This window comes from Sorex araneus, chromosome 1 (assembly GCF_027595985.1).
Source record: "Sorex araneus isolate mSorAra2 chromosome 1, mSorAra2.pri, whole genome shotgun sequence".
NCBI lineage: Eukaryota > Metazoa > Chordata > Mammalia > Eulipotyphla > Soricidae > Sorex > Sorex araneus.
In genome coordinates this window covers 1,926,323-1,938,809 of record NC_073302.1, presented here as the reverse complement: position 1 = coordinate 1,938,809, position 12,487 = coordinate 1,926,323, and the positions used below count along the sequence as shown (strand labels likewise).

General features: G+C 62.9%; 1 protein-coding gene across 4 annotated transcripts in view; it reads right to left on the bottom strand.

Moving 5' to 3' along the window:
- Positions 1–11,881, bottom strand: part of TSC1 (TSC complex subunit 1) — a 33,315-nt gene extending 21,434 nt beyond the window's left edge. For 2 of the 4 annotated variants that reach the window (XM_055126184.1, XM_055126389.1), the window contains exons 1-2: positions 11,642–11,881; positions 3,382–3,444 (exon numbers count right to left, since the gene is read on the bottom strand). The gene's annotated coding sequence lies outside the window, so the exon portion shown is untranslated. Of the gene's footprint in view, positions 1–3,381; positions 3,445–10,932; positions 10,962–11,641 lie in introns of those variants that run through there. The other 2 variants (XM_055126258.1, XM_055126325.1) reach the window with 2 other exon arrangements.
- Between the last annotated feature and the right edge of the window lie 606 nt (positions 11,882–12,487).

The window sequence follows — 12,487 nt, the reverse complement described above, 5'->3', positions numbered from 1 at the left end:
GGACCGCGGGCAGGCCATGCAGTGGGCCGGAGCTCGATGCCCGGCACTACTGTGGTCCCCGCCCCACACCCGGAGCCCACCAGGAGTTGAAGGTCCGTGAATTCAGCCCTGGTGTGATCACGGACACGGCCGCTGGCGGCCCGCCAGGCCACTGGTCAGACGGGCAGGAGAAACTGCCCGGGTCCAGCCTGGGTTCTCAAAAGCGACGGAGCAAATGTCTGATCTTCACACACACAAAAGGACCCCAAAAAGCTCCCTCCTGGGGCTGGAGAGAGAGCACAGCGCATGGGGCACTTGCCCTGCATGCACCTGGCCCACGTTTGCACACCAGGAGTGATCCTGAGCAGAGCCAGGAGGAATCACAGCCGGGTGTGTGCACCCCAAAAAAACCTCATTCCCCAAGTCTCGGCACACACCCATAATGAGGATGTCTCCCCGCCTTGCTCTCAGAAGCGCTACTTCCAGAAACAAACGGCTCCTTTCACAGCTTCCGAGGAGGGACCAAACTCTCCCGACTCGACCATTCAGTGACCGGTTCTCTTGCCCCAACTTACAGGGGCAGAAACAGGAATCAAGCGACTTGGTCAGATCACAAAACTAGCAAGAAGCAAAAAGAGGGACGATGGGAAACCTGGCCCCTGCTTGCCTCCCAGTTCCTCTGCCTGCCTGGCTCCCCCTCGGGAAGCCCCTTCTTTCCTGAACACCCCCTCTCTCCTCTCTCAGCTTCCTAAACAGGCTCCGATACCATGCAAATGACTAAACACAATTTAAAAAGGAAAAAGAGATCACAAAGGATGTCCACTTTACAGGGCTTAGAACCGAGAGCCCATGGGAGGGTTTGGCTGTCCAGGGCCCCAAAAGGGAGAGGAGCATGTCCCAGCTTCCTGCCAGGTGGCGGGGGCGGGGTGGGGGGGTGAAGGATGCCGGGGAACACGGAGCACTGAGGGCCAGCTCACGACTCAAGGCTCTGAGGCCGGACTGTTGGGTGTGCTGGCCTTTCATTTGGTTTGGGGCCACGTCAGCGATGCTCAGGGCTTCCTCCTGGCTGTGCCCTCAGGACCACTCCTGGCGGGGCTCAGGGGACCATCAGGGGTGCCCTCCCCACTGTCCCACGCCCTAGCCCCCTTGTGTGACTCTTCTCTTTGGCGCGGCTGGGGTCCTGGTTTGAGGGCCACAGCAGGGTGCTCAGGGGACCAGGCGGGCCCAGCTCCCACAGGCAGAGCCGCACTGGAGCCCCGGGACGGCTCTTTGTTGCTCTGGTTGCGCGGGTTTGGCTGCCTGGCTCTCGGGCGGCGCGTGCTGTACTCAGGACGCAGGGGTCACTCCCAGCCGAGCTGGGGAATGATACGGGACACGCGGACTCAGAAACCAAAGGAAAACAAAGAAAAGTCATTATAACATTCTGGGTAACATTCTTTAGTTCTGAATTCTGCTTTCTGGGGGGCGGGCGGGGGGGCGTCTGGGCAACACCCAGCAGTGCGCAGGGCCCTCTCCCGGCCGACACCACTCCGGCCCGGCCCAGCACTGGCCCCCACGAAGGCGCGCGTGGGGATCACAGGGAGTTTTGCCCGTAAACGCTCAGCGTCTTCCCGGGCGAGGGAGAGAGGCAGAGAGCACGCGCCTCGTGTGTGGCCGACCCAGGTTCCACCCCCGGCACCCCAGAGCTGAGTGCAGGGAAGGAGCAGCCCCTGAGCATCGCCGGGTGTGACCCAAAAAGCCAAACCAAAACAAAAAAGTGCTAAATAAGAAAAAGTTTTTTAACTTGGGGGGCTTGGGAGGGTTCTCTACCCAGCAGTACTCAGGGATCCAGGGATCGCCCCTGGTGGGCTCAGGGGCTCATATGGGGGGGGGGGTAGGATCAAACCAGCCCAGCACACAAGACAAGCACCTTTCTGTTCACATTCTCTCCAGCCCCTTAAATTACATCTTTATTCTAATATACATAGAATTGTTTTGTGGCATTTATTACAAGCAAAAACACCCTTCATCAATTTTATTCTTTAATTTGCAGTCTTAATTTTAAACCATTTATCAATAAATTCACATTTTTGGAATGTATCTCATTGTGTGGCTGAATTACAAAGAACATGTCCAGGGGCCAGAGAGAGAATACAGCCAGTAAAGCTTCCGCTGGCCCCGTCCCTGGCATCCCCTGGGGACCCCGGGCACCCCCAGCTGCTGAATGCAGATTCAAGAGTAATCTGCGTGCACTGCGGTGTGCCCCAAAAACCAAAACTAAAATTAAAATATTAAAACGCCAGGCCACAGTGAGGCGCCTGGGGAGGGCCTGGCCTTGCACGTGGCCAACCCGGGCAGCCCCCAGCATCACGAGGGCCCGTGAGCCCCGCAGGAGAGACCCCCGGGCACAGGGCCAGCGTCAGCACTGAGCGCTGCCAGATGGGACTGAAAACTAAATATAAAATACAACTGCACAGGGGCGCGGGGGTGGGGGGGACTGGCGGAGTGGAGGGGAGGGACACGGCGAGGGACAATGCTGGAGTAATTCGCGTCTGGAATCCCGTCCCAAGTATCTTCGTGACTTTGCAATTCACAGTAATTCAATTTAAAAATTTAAAGGGGGGTGGGAAGGATCTGGGCCCAAGAGAGAGCACAGAGAGGAGGGCACTTGCCTTGCACACAGCTGACCCCATATGGCCCCCCAGTCACCAGGACCAACTTAATCCTGAGCACCGCCAGGGTGGCCCCCAAAACAAAATAAACAAAAACCCAGCTTGGAGCCAGGAGAAGGCACACCGAGCTGGAGGCTGGGGTCTGTCCCAGTCCCTCAAGGAACACGAGGGATCCCCGAGCACTGTGCTGGGAGCAGGCCCTGAGCACTGCCAGACAAGTGAGGTCCAGAAGCTGAATCCAACAGGGCTGGCTCTACTCACTGGCCTCACTGGCCTCTTGCCAGCTGCTCGGGCGGGTTCCGCCGTGACCAGTCAGGCAGCCGCACAGACCAGGAGGCAGAGCAGCGCCACACGCCCGGCCGGGGCGGTGCTGGCCGAGGAGCCCGCTGCGGGCCCCTCTGCTGGCACCGTGGGCAGGGCCACGTGTCCTGGGCTCCGTCCTCTCGGAGGCTGCCACCTTCCTGCCTCCGGGCACGGTGGCCCTAACCGAGAGCCGCTGCCAGGAGGCCGGGAGAGACAAAGGCGTCAGCTGGTTTCGCCATGACAGCGGCAGCGCCCTGCGGCCGGCCGCCCAGGGCTGACCGTGTGGCCAGCGGAAGCCCAGGGCTCCTCTCGGCCCGACCCCGCCTGGACGACGGCGAGTCTCGGCAAAGGCGGCTGTGATGAAACAGAACCTGTGCCACGTGCCTGCCGGCGCGGGCTGCCAGGAGCCACGGGAGCCCGAAGGCGCAGGGCACGACGCTGGCCTTACCTGCTCCAGGGAGCACGGGGGCGTCGGTTTCCAGTGCCGGCAGCCGGGGGCCTCGCATGGTCACTGAAGGGAAACACACGACAGGCCCGTCTGCCTGAGCGGGCGCCCGCCCCCGGCAGAAGCCGCTCCCACCCTGCGCCTCGCTCCCAAGGAGCCCCGGCCAGTGGGGTGAGGGACAGGGGAGGCCCCGCGCCCACCCCGCCCCTGCCGCCCCCTCCCTCCTCTGGCCACAGAGAAACGGGCACTTCCCCCCAGGCTGGCGCAGTCCCCAAGCGTATCCAGCCCGACAGGTAGGGAACTTGCTTCCGTCGACACAACAACTCCTGAGACCCCAGCGGCCATTCTCTCTGTCCCCTTTACCGCACCCAACAGCCCAGTCGGGCATGAGCGGCCACGCGCCAGTGTGCTCTGAAAACGGGGGTCTCTGGAACTGTGGGCCCCCCGCCCCCCAACACCTACGGCCTGTCTCAGCACCCGGCCGCCCCTCAGATTGGCCGAGACCATGTCCACTGCCTCGGCGGCCGTCCAGGGCTGAGGCCGCGCACGGAGAAGCTGGGAAGCGACTCCACACACACCGCCCTCCGCCTCAGCTGGGAGCAGTGGCCACCTCTGGCCCACGTGACAAGTCCCTCTCTTTCCTTCCCACAGTGGGGCCCAGGGACACTGGCACTCAGACAACCACCGGCAGTGTCCGGGCCAGCAGGCCTCCACACGGGGCTGCTCACTCAACCAGGGAAGCCTGACAGGAGAAGGTCCGAGCCCTCAGTCCCGACGCCGCGTCACCACAGGGTGACACTCCCAGGGGCTCTGCCAGCTTTACCAGGGGACCAGAGGCAAGTGCGGCCCAGCCCAGAGCACTGGCCCGACAAAGGCCCCCGGGATCCCGGGAGTTTTGCCCGTGAACACGCAGTATCAAGACTAGAAACTTGCCGGGGCCAGAGACGGCACGGCAGATAGGCACACGCCTTGCACGTGGCCAAGCCAGGTGCGATCCCCGGCATCCCACAGGGTCTGGGCACCGCCAGGAGGGGTTCCTAAGTGCAGAAGGGACCCCTGAGCATCGCCACGTGTGGCCCAGAAGGCAAAACACAGAGAGAGAGAGAGAGCACGAGAAAGAGAGAAAGAGCGAGGGAGGGGGAGGGAGGGAGGAGAGGAAGGAGGGAGGGGGAGAGAGACAGAGAGACAGAGAGGCAGAGAGCACACCCTAACGTCCTATGTGGAAAGAACGGCGCGGGCAGGGCTGGGACAGAGTTCAAAGCCGGGTGCGTGGTATATCCTGCATGCACGAGGCCCCACATTCAAGCGCCGGCACCACGTGGCCCCAGAGCACAGCTGGACGTGGCCCGAGGCCCCAGCATGGCCGTCTGCGGCTCTGGCCCCCAAGCTGTGCTGGGTGGCCACGGTGACCCCCAGCACCGCCGGGTGAGCAGCACCGCCAGGAGGACCCCCACCCACAGGCAGCCACACAGCGGCAGGACGGGGCCGGGGGCGCCCAGGGCTGGCCGCTAGTGCTTTATTTTAGTGTCTCCTCCATGATTCCTGCCGAGGGGGCAGGGGAGGTCAGTGCCGGGAAGCGAGGGGGCCCTGGGCGGGCAAACAGAGACCCTAACGTGAAAACTGAACACACGCTCTCGCCTAGAGCGGCGCACGGGGAAGCCCCCGAGATGCAGCCCCCAAAGGAGTAAGGAGGGAAGACCGGGACTGTCACCACACCGGGACAGTCCCGCCTCAGACGCCGGGGCCGTGCTCCCACTCAAGGCCACCCGCGGCCGCCACTGGCCCGCCCACTCGTGTTTGTTTTTACTTTGTTTGGGGCCATACCCGGGGATGCTCAGGGGTTACTCCTGGCTCTGTGCTCAGGGATCACTCCTGGTGATGCTCGAGGGACCATCTGAGATGCGGGGGATGGAACCCAGGTGGTCGTCGTGCAAGGCCACCCCCCACCCCCTGCTGTCCGACTGCTCCAGTCCACCCCTTTCCTTTTTCTGGGCTTTGGACCACAGCCAGCAGTGCTCAGGGCTTACTCCCACTTCTGCACGCCGGGACCACTCCTGGTGACACTCAGGGCCCCGTGGGGTGCTGCCCACCAGACCCGGGTTGGCCGCGTACGAGGGAAGCACCCTGCCCCCGTGCGCTCTCTCCAGTCCCCACGTCTGGTTTTGGTCATACTGCGGGGTGCTCAGGGACCGCTCCGGGCAGGCTCAGGCGACTCTAAGGGTGCCAGGGACCAGACCCGGGTCAGCTGCATGCAAGGCAAGCGCCCGACCCTCTGGACTTTCTCTCCCGCCCCCACAACCCACTTTTAAATAAAAACCCAGGGCAGCCTCGTGGGAGAGAGGAAGGACTCTGTGCCTCAGTGCTCAGCACTGGGCCAAGGCGTGCAGGACAGCCTGCTGTCACCACCCCTGCAGTCTGGCACGCCGACTCCGCACTCCACACTCCACTCCAGCCAGCGCCCAGCAGGGGGGCAGTCCTGGAGCCCCGCCCGCATCCCGGGAAGCTCCCCCTGCCCGCGGCCCTCTGCAGCGGGTCAGGCCGGCCCCTGAAAGGCTGCCTCGGACCCCTTTAGAAAGTGTGTCCAGGGGGCTGGAGAGATAGCACAGTGGGTAGGGTGTGTGCCTTCAATTCCCAGCATCCCATAGGGTCCCCCAGCACCTCCAGGAGTAACCCCTGAGCATCGCCGGGTGGGACCCGAAAAGCGAAAAAAGAAAAAAGAAAAGAAAGTGCATCCAAATCGAGCATCGGCTGGTTGCTCGGCCCTTCCCAAACCAGTGTGGCACGTGGCCTTCTCCCCGGAGAACGGACGTCATGCAATGGGGTAACTGCGTGTCAAATTGCCCAAGACACTCCGGACACCACGACAGTCCCCCAGGCAGGCGGCTTTCCAACCCCGCTGGTCTCCGGCCCGAGGAGGCCCGCACTGCCCGGGGGCTCAGCGAAGCGACTCGAAGACAATGCAGAGGCAGCTCAGGGGCAAAGGGGCCGTCGGGGGCAAGCTGGCACTGTGAGCGGAGACGGCGCTCCCGGGCCAACTCTGCCCGCTCACTCTTGGGGGACGAAGGAGAAGAATATTCTAGCGAGTGCTGGCTGTGGACAGAAGCCTTCGAAGCGGGGAGCTCCGTGCTCCGGGCTCCCCAATGCAGAGGAGGAGGAAGGGGCCACGGAGCACGCCAGCAGCACCCGCCAAAGCGTGCGGTCACGCGCAGTGTCAATGGCCTCAGCAGTCACGGTCCCCAAGGTCAGGGACACTGGGCAGGGCAGCACTGGATGGGCCGTCGGAACTCTGGCCTCGAGGGACCTTGACAGTGTGCCGACACCCCACTCCCACCTGGAACCCCCCCAGCACCCTGTCCGGAGACGCAGAGCCAGACTTCAGGACGGCAGAGCACTGACCACGGAATGCTCTGTCTCCAGAAACGGCTCTCAGGCTTTGGCTGTTCTCCTGGCACAAACAAAATGATTTACCAAGAGAAAGACAAGGGCCAGGCCAACACTGGGGGCGTAGCTGAGGGAGAGGGGAGCACCGCAGAGAGAAGGGAGCACCGCAGAGAGGGGAGCACTGAAGAAAGAGAGGGGAGCAGCGCAGAGAGGGAGGGGAGGGGAGAATCAGCGTCTCAGCAGGCAGGAGCTAGTGCGGGGGGGAACACGTGCCCCCTCGCCCCAGGCAGCAGCCCCCGGGCACAGAGCTGGGGACTAGCCCCTCACACCCTGCAAGAGTTCACTGTGCCCCCAAGTCACCAAAGTGACATTCAGGAAATGCCAGAGAAGAGAGAGGCCCAGGGTCCGAGCGCCCGGAACACGAGACCTGCCTCACCCGGAGCCACTCAGCGCCCAACCCGGCCCTTCCGCTCAGAAGCTGTGCCAGGAGGGCCTCCAAGGTGGCTCTGATGCCCACGTAAATGTGAGAATTACGGGGCTGGAGCGATAGCACAGCGGGGAGGGCGTTTGTCTTGCACTCGGCCGACCCAGGTTCTAATCCCAGCGTCCCATATGGTCCCCTGAGCACCGCCAGGGGTGATTCCTGAGTGAAGAGCCAGGAGTGACCCCTGTGCATCGCCGGGTGTGACCCAAAAAGAAAACAACAAAAAAAAGTGAGAGTAACTGACAGGGACAGGAAGAGGAGAGCGGGTGGAGGCAGGAGACGCCACCTCTGGGCGCCGAGACACTCTGAGACAGTCAGGGATGGACCTGATGGAGCGCGCGAGCTGCGGAGAAGAGCCCGAGGGAATTCTGCCAGGCGCCAGAGGTACCAGCACTGGAGGGTGCCACGGCTGCCAGGCCGTCAGCAGTCAATACCTGAGTTCCTCACTTCTCCGTGGTTCAGGGTTTTGTCGGTTCGAGGCAGTACCCAAGTGCTGGATTCCCAGGAAGTGTAAGACTCTCCCAGCACAAGCGTTACCCAGGGCCAGAGCGACAGTACGGCAGGCAGGGCATTCGGGGCTGAGGATAGCACAGCCTTGCACGCGGCCAACCTGGGTTCGATTCCCAGCATCCCATATGGTCTCCTGAGCACCGCCAAGGGTAATTCCTGAGTGCAGAACCAGGAGTGACCCCTGTGCATTGCTGGGTGTGACCCAAAAAAAAAAAAAAAAAAAACACCAGCAGGTAGGGCATTTGCCTTGCATGCGGCTGACCTGGGTTCAATCCCTGGCATCCCATAGGGTCCCCCAGCACCGCCAGGAGTAATTCCTGAGTGCAGAGCCAGGAGGAACCCCTGAGCATCTCGGAGTGTGACCCAAAAAAAAAAAATACAAACCCAAAACCAAGACTCCAGACCGAACAGTGCACAAGCCGGTCCCTGAATGTGGAGCCTTCCCTGCGGCACTGGTTAAAAGGGAAAGTTTCTCAAGAGCTGAGTCCTTTTCTTTCTGGGCTCATGAAGTTCTTAAAAGCCAGAGCCCAATGCCCCAGCTGTGTGGACTTCCTGGTGACGAGGGACACGAAAGGGTGTTAGTCTGTGACTTCGTGGAGATTTTCAGAGGCCAACTGAGGTATTCCGGAGGTAAGAGCCGAATCCTCTAAGTTTCTGCATTTTGTTCGAGGGCCACACCCTGGGATGCTCAGGGTTACTCCGGAAGTACTCCTGGCAGGCTCGGGAGACCACGCCAGGCATCGAACCTGGGTCAGGCGCGCAGTACTAGGGCTCCAGCCCCAGGCGTCAGGCTCCGATGACTAAAGCCAGAAGAGGTGAGACACCCAAACACCGGGCTCGCTAAGCTTGGCGGAAACAATGTAACTACTAAGCTAGATGTATGCACTACAGAAGGCTTGGCAACTGTCTACCATTCAACAACCTGTATTTGAAACATTGATCAAAATATCCACAGTGTTTCCCCATCTGGGCCTTGCCCACCCGCGGGCTGAACAACCAGGGGGAAGCGAGACCTGTGGGTGCAACCCGGGACAATTTCTGTCGTTCCTTTAGCAAGGCTGGATCTCCAGGAGGGCACTGGGTGATTTTTCTTTTTATTTTTTTTCTGAAACGGGGACTGCAAGCCAAACAAGTGGTGGGGGGTGGGTTTCAGCTCTGAAGGAGAACAGACACTGGCTGGACTTGGAAGCTGCACAGATGACCCTGCTGGTGGCATCTAAGCGTTCCCCCCACCCCCACCCCACACCCCCAGCAAAGGACAGCCGGGTCCCTTGACTCCGGGGCATCCCAAATCCACCTGCAGTCTGTATCAGAGCTCCATCTCAGGGCATCGTGCTCAGGGGGACCATCTGATTCAGACACCCTAACCTCAGGCCGACCAGACCATCACTTTCCGCTACTTCCCCTCTAGAACAGGAGCTTAACTAGGGACAACAAGAAACTTGAGGGGCTGGAGCGATAGCACAGCGGGTAGGGCATTTGCCTTGCACGCTGCCGATTCAGGTTCGATTCCCAGCATCCCATATGGTCCCCCGAGCACCGCCAGGAGTAATTCCTGAGTGCATGAGCCAGGAATAACCCTTGAGCATCGCCGGGTGTGACCCAAAAAGAAGAAAAAAAAAAAGAGAGAAAATCCCAGCAAAGTCCTAAGATATGTATGTATAAATGCATGGATTCAGCTACATTTTTCAAACAATCTACCCCATATAAATAGATGATAAGGTATAGTTTTTCAGTAATCATGCTCTTATAAAGTAAATCAGGGGCCAGCACTCTTGAACAGCTGTTAAGGCGCTTGCTTTGCACGCAGCTAACCTGGGTTCAATCCCAGGCAGCCTTTATGGCCCTCTGAGTCCCACCACGAATGACCCCTGAGTGCAGAGCCAGAAGTCAGTCCTGCACATAACCGGGTGTGGCCCCCACACGTAAATCAGAACAACGTAAATCAGAAACAGAATAATTTCAAATAGTTAAAGGTAGGCTGTTTTCCCAGCAACTTAAATGGGAAAAATGTGAGTCATGCTAACTAAAATATATGAAACTGTTACCGGTTGATCTGAGGGAAAGGCCAGCGGCTGACTCTACACAGGGTAAACATAAACTACAGGTCTGAAAGCCACTGTTTATTCCTGCATGTTTGCTGCGACTTAAGTGACAGCCCTAATACAAGTAAAACGGATCTCTCCCGGGGAGATCTATGAGGAGCTTACAGGGATTACCTTTTTAAAAATTATGTTATTTACAGTGGAGGATAAACGGGCCAGGCGAAAGGTCACCAGCGCGCTTAGCTCTAGAAAGCCATCAACATTAGAGTCCGCTAGTCAGGAGGGCTGACTGGAGCCCTGGAACCTGGACACTCAGATACGGAGACTTAGCCATACCCTGATGGACAACGTGCCTCCTGTTCCCCAAATGGGGAGGCCGAGGTAACCCAAGTGACAGTCAAAAGCAGGAAACTGCCTCAAGCGTAGAACAGCTCAGAAGGGCATCTGCGCTGCTGAATTTGGCTTCTCTGCCCAAGAATATCCAATTCATTCCAGGAAAAGCGCCCTTCCGTCAGTCCGGGCCGGGAACCCCCAAAAGAACATGCCTGCACCCAAACGAGGTCTGAGGGAAGACAGATCTAGCAAATCAAGGCGGCTCCGAGAGGCCCGAATTCCCCCCTCCCCTGGCACACCAAGCCTAGGAGCTATTTTAAGCCAGGCTTCTGCGATGAATTATACATTAAAAGAGAAACAGCCAAGCTGAAACTTTAAGCCACTGGCTTCAAACTCTGGCACGGGCCACCGTCACCTGTGACTTCCCCCCAGCACCGCGCCCCCAGGCCTGGCGGCCCGGCCCAGACGGCGGCAGGGCAGCGCAGCGGACAGCTCCCGTCCCGACCCTGTGGCTATCTGCAAGCAGGGCCCAGACAGCCACTTATCTGATGGCCTCAGAAGCCGGTTCCGGCTCCTCTGGCCAGTGGGACCCGGCGGGCCGGGGCGGCGGCCACCGCGGCGGCGGCTGCAGCGGGCCACGCGGGGCAAGTGCAACTGAGGCCCGGCCGGCCCCCACCCCGTCCCGCTGCCCAGAGCAAGACAAAGGCGGGCAAGGGCCTGTCTCCTGGGACCCGGGTGCTCGGGCCCGGGCGCTCGGGCCGGGGCACCAGGAAACGCCCGGAGCAGGGGCGCTGACATCACCTGCGTCCCGGGCTGTCGCCCACTCCCAGCTCCCCTCGGCCTGCTGCAGCCCCCGGGCCCTCCCCACGCGGGCCGGGCGGGCGGGCCGGGCTGCACAGGTGGTTGCGGAGGGACGGGCGCCCCGGGGGTCCCGCCGCGACAGCTCCCGGGGTCCCGGGAGGGCGTCCCCGGGCCGGGGCCCCCGCGGGGAGCGCGGCGCCGCTCCCACCCTCGCCGTCGACGGGGACGCGGCCCGGCACCGCGCCGGGCGGGAGGCGCCTCGCACCCCGAGCGGGGGCGCCGCGCGCGCGGACTCGCGGCCCGGTGCTCGGCTCCTCCCCTGCCAGTGCTCCCCGCGCGGGGGAGCGGGAGCGAGCGCGGGGCCGCCCCCCGCGGCGGAGACACAAAGGACGCGGCGGCCCCGCAATGAATGAACGCGCGGCGGCGGGGCGCGGGGCGCGGGCGGGGGGCGCGGGCCCGGCCCTCGCGCCCCGCCCGCCGCCCCCTCCCCGGCCCGCGCGCCCCGCGCCCCCCGCCCCGCCGCCACGGGCTACCGACCCGGCGCCCGCCCGCCGCCCCTGCCCGCGCCCCCCGCCCGCGCGCCCCCGCGCCCGCCCGCGCGCGCGCCCCGGGCCGGGCCGGGCCGCCGGGCCGCCCCGAGCCGCCCCGGCGCCGGGGAGGGGGCGACAGCCGCGTCCTCACGCCCGCCGCCTCCCCCGCGGCTGTTTACCTCACAGTCCCTCCAGCCTACAGGGCGCCGCCATCTTGGACGGACGGCGCCTCCCCCCGGCGTGACGAGACCACGGCCGCCGCCGCTTCCGCCGCGGAAAGTAGTCCCCAGCGGGCGCGCGCGTCCCGCTCGGGCGCAGGCCCCGACGACGGCGCCCGGCGGCCCCGCGGCACGGAAGCGGCCGCCCGGCTCATGACGGACGGCGAACACCCGGCGAGGAGGGCCCCGGGCGCGTTTGGAAGGTGGAAGGGGGCGGGGACCGGCGGAGGGATCCCCGAGGCGGCCACCGGGAGATCTTGTGACTCCGAAGGAGGCAAAAAAAAGAAGGGCCGGCCCGGTGGGCGGGGCCAGGCGGCGGCGCGAGGGGCGGGGCGGCGGTCACGTGGGCGTCGGGGGCGGGGCCGGGCCAGAGGCGTAAACAAGGCCGGCGGCTGGGTGTGGCCCGGGCGCCCGCTGCCCGCACCCCCGGCGCCCGGCCAGGCTCTCCGGCCCGACCTGAGCCTGCTCGGGCCACTGGCCCGCGTGTGGGTCAAAGGTCTGCGGGGAGCCGCCGACGCTCCCCTAAGGGAAGGCGGCGCAGCTGCGCAGGCCGCCTGGTGTCCGGGCGGGGTTTGCAGACGCTGACCCCTCCTGCCCGGGCAGGACACCCGCGTCCCTCACTGAGGAGGCAGCCCTCGGCTCAGAGCCCCTGTATTCAGGCGCCGCCCTGCCGCTTCCCAGCGGCGAACCCTGGCAAGTGTCTAGGGCCCGTGGGCCTCAGTTTCTCACCCCGTGAAATGGGCAGTAGTGGCCAGCGGGGACTCCCGAGAGACGGCTGGCACGCGGGGAGCCCGTGGCCTGTGCAGT